At 31.5% G+C, this 2,785-nt stretch overlaps 1 long non-coding RNA gene across 2 annotated transcripts; it reads right to left on the reverse strand.

The window, feature by feature from the left end:
* On the reverse strand, positions 1-2,779 carry LOC101491724 (uncharacterized). Of its 2 annotated transcripts, XR_001144491.1 has the most exons (4): positions 2,543-2,779; positions 1,448-1,541; positions 767-823; positions 1-19 (listed from the first exon to the last, which is right to left on the reverse strand). It is a non-coding gene; the product is annotated as an uncharacterized lncRNA (long non-coding RNA). The 2 variants fall into 2 exon arrangements; XR_003474352.2 differs by lacking the exon at positions 1-19 and having other exon boundaries at positions 534-823.
* Between the last annotated feature and the right edge of the window lie 6 nt (positions 2,780-2,785).

Below are 2,785 nucleotides of genomic sequence, written 5' to 3' on the forward strand. Positions count from 1 at the left end.
TCCACATTGTTTTCTGTTACTGATGCATGTAAGCATCAGATCTCTCATTGTAACAAGTATTTGAAAAATCACAAAATGGACATTGCATTCATCTTCCATTAATGAAACAAAATTTCAGTATGATCAAAAATCAATCTTACAAGAATAAAAAACAAATTAGACATAAGCTTAATTAGACATAAGCATTGTTGACAGTTTTGCAGGCTTCCCCTTCACCTTTTTTCCAAATTTGTGACCACAAAGGCACAAACAGCAGCACAATGATGAAAGTCAAAATAGGGTATCCCTGTCATTTTCCCTTAACACAACATCTTAGACTTAATACTCGGTTTCTAACCCTTATCAAATATTTATTTAAACAAATTCAAATCCCAGTCTTTTCATCCTAAGCAAACAACAACCACCCCTCTATATAATATAAATAAATAAAAAAGAGAATAGTTTCATGTAATATAGGACCTAGACAACTAATAATTAACAAACAGATGAAAAATTCAAAAGGAAAACGGTTTTCAATCCGTGGGGAACCAAGGAGTGAAAAAAATAATATCATAAATTATTATATTTCATAAACAGTTAATATTACATGAACGAGAATGTAAGTAGCCTGAGAGTATTTCAAAAACTTGCACCATTATAGTTGCAGAAAAATAAGTTACAAAGCTTAACTGCTTAAGTTAACAGAGGAATGCAGTACCAAGTAATAATAAAAAAGACAACCAAGTCAATTCCTAATGCTAAACAAAAAAATCTACACCAAACATACCTTCAAGGTGGAAGAATTGGGATCCACAAGATGTTGTCTTCTTTTTAGGAATCGCTCCTGAAGTCAAATATCAATGCAAGCTTTAAACCATAAGACTTCTTTCAAGTATATCAATTAAAACATGTATAATAGATAAAAGCAAGGATTGCTCAATTTTTTGTTTCACAATAATGTGACTCAGAAGTCTTAAATAGTCATTCAGTGAAACCAAATGATGTAAAGCTCTAATAATGTTTCAAATTTACAATCCACTCTATGAATGTATAGCTCTAATAGATCATTACAATTAAATACAAACAAAAACAACATAAATTTTTTACAAAAATGAACTAGATAACTAAACCTCGCATACACGTTAGATGCCATGATAAAATAATAGTGCTGGCCATATTTTACACTCATTGATTTGATGCAGAATGGAAAAAATAAAGTGCAGATTCCAATACCACTGATAGGCATACTAATAGCAAAGATTCCACCTTCAAACTCCTAACCATAATAAATCATTAACAATGATAAAAGTAAACAAGCCCAAGTAAATATACTTGAAATATTTAAGTGAAATATAGCATCTATCAAATAAGGGATCCATGAAAGACATTTTATCAAAGTTTTACAAGATTTATGAACAATATATGGTAATAAAGCAAAATATCAGATGTCATCAAGTTTAAAACAAACCTGTACAAAACTAAGTCAGTTCCTGAAGCAGAAGGCTTTTCCTTTTGTTCATCACCATCACAATCGGTTTGGAATTGCTCTAGTTGCCTCTCCACTGCAGCAAACATGAGATGTGGGTGACTCCATGACTAACTAAAATAAGCTTATATGGTGAAAGCACAATGAACACCATGGCTGTTTATCAAGTCAATCACTCAAAGCACAAAGAAATACAATATAGAACTGGTGTCAATTATCAAATACTCACATGAAAGCAAAAGTATCTGAAAGAATCTTCTATGCAAAATTCAAATTAAACACCAACAATAATTTTTAAATAAAAAAAAAAAAAAACAGAGCTGCAACATTAAATCAAATTATATAAAAAAAGACATTAAAAATATTAGATAGAAAATTAACAAAAATTAGTATACTCTCAAATAAAATTATAAAATAACTTATATCTTATATTTCCTGTACTCATATCACATCCCATTATTGATAGAACAATGAAATCAAGAAAATTGCAGCTATAACTAACAAGAAGCATGATCTCAAGTCAAATTTCAAGCTCATGTTAACAAACACCTCAACGGTAAGGCCAAGTAAGGATTACTTTCGGGCTAACAGAAGCTTCTCGTTTTATCAAAGAGCATCTAACAATGTTGAGATGCAAAAGTTCATTTCCGCAATGCTACTATTTACCACCTTCATGCATAATAAAGTACCTCCGCTTACTTAGGACATTTTACAAACACTTCATATGCAGATTAAGGATACTAATGCTCTAACTATGATGGTTCTTCTCACTAATTAACATAGTGCAGAGAGATTAAAATAAACAACCAATATCTCAAGTTATATGAACAATCAACGGAAATAACCATATATCCATCCTTAATGCTTCAAGTTTTTAAAGTGTTTCTAAGATTAGAGAGATGAATTTCTCATATTTTAGAATCCACAAGATGTCATAGATTAAAAAACAGCAAATAGGAAATAGAATAAAGAGCGATACCAAAATCAATCATTTGAAGATGATTATAGAGTTATTTTTAGAGTAATGCAAATGTAATCGATGCAAAGGTATAATAAAGCAACGATGAAAATACATACCAAGCTCACCAAGTCACGAAGAGGTAAAACTTTTGCAAGTCCCGCAAGATGCCAAAACCCTAATCGATGTAGAGTTGCGAGAAAAGGGGGAAAATCACGAGAAAACTGTACTAGACACAGAAACCCTAATCATGTTTTTCCCCTTTTTCATTCAGGTCGAGCGATGTCGAGAGGGTTCTTGAGAGAGAAGACAGTGAAGATTGTTTTGCGTGAGAATGAAAGAGTTTGCGCAAGGAGCGTTAC

This window comes from Cicer arietinum, chromosome 3, assembly GCF_000331145.2.
Source record: "Cicer arietinum cultivar CDC Frontier isolate Library 1 chromosome 3, Cicar.CDCFrontier_v2.0, whole genome shotgun sequence".
Lineage (NCBI taxonomy): Eukaryota > Viridiplantae > Streptophyta > Magnoliopsida > Fabales > Fabaceae > Cicer > Cicer arietinum.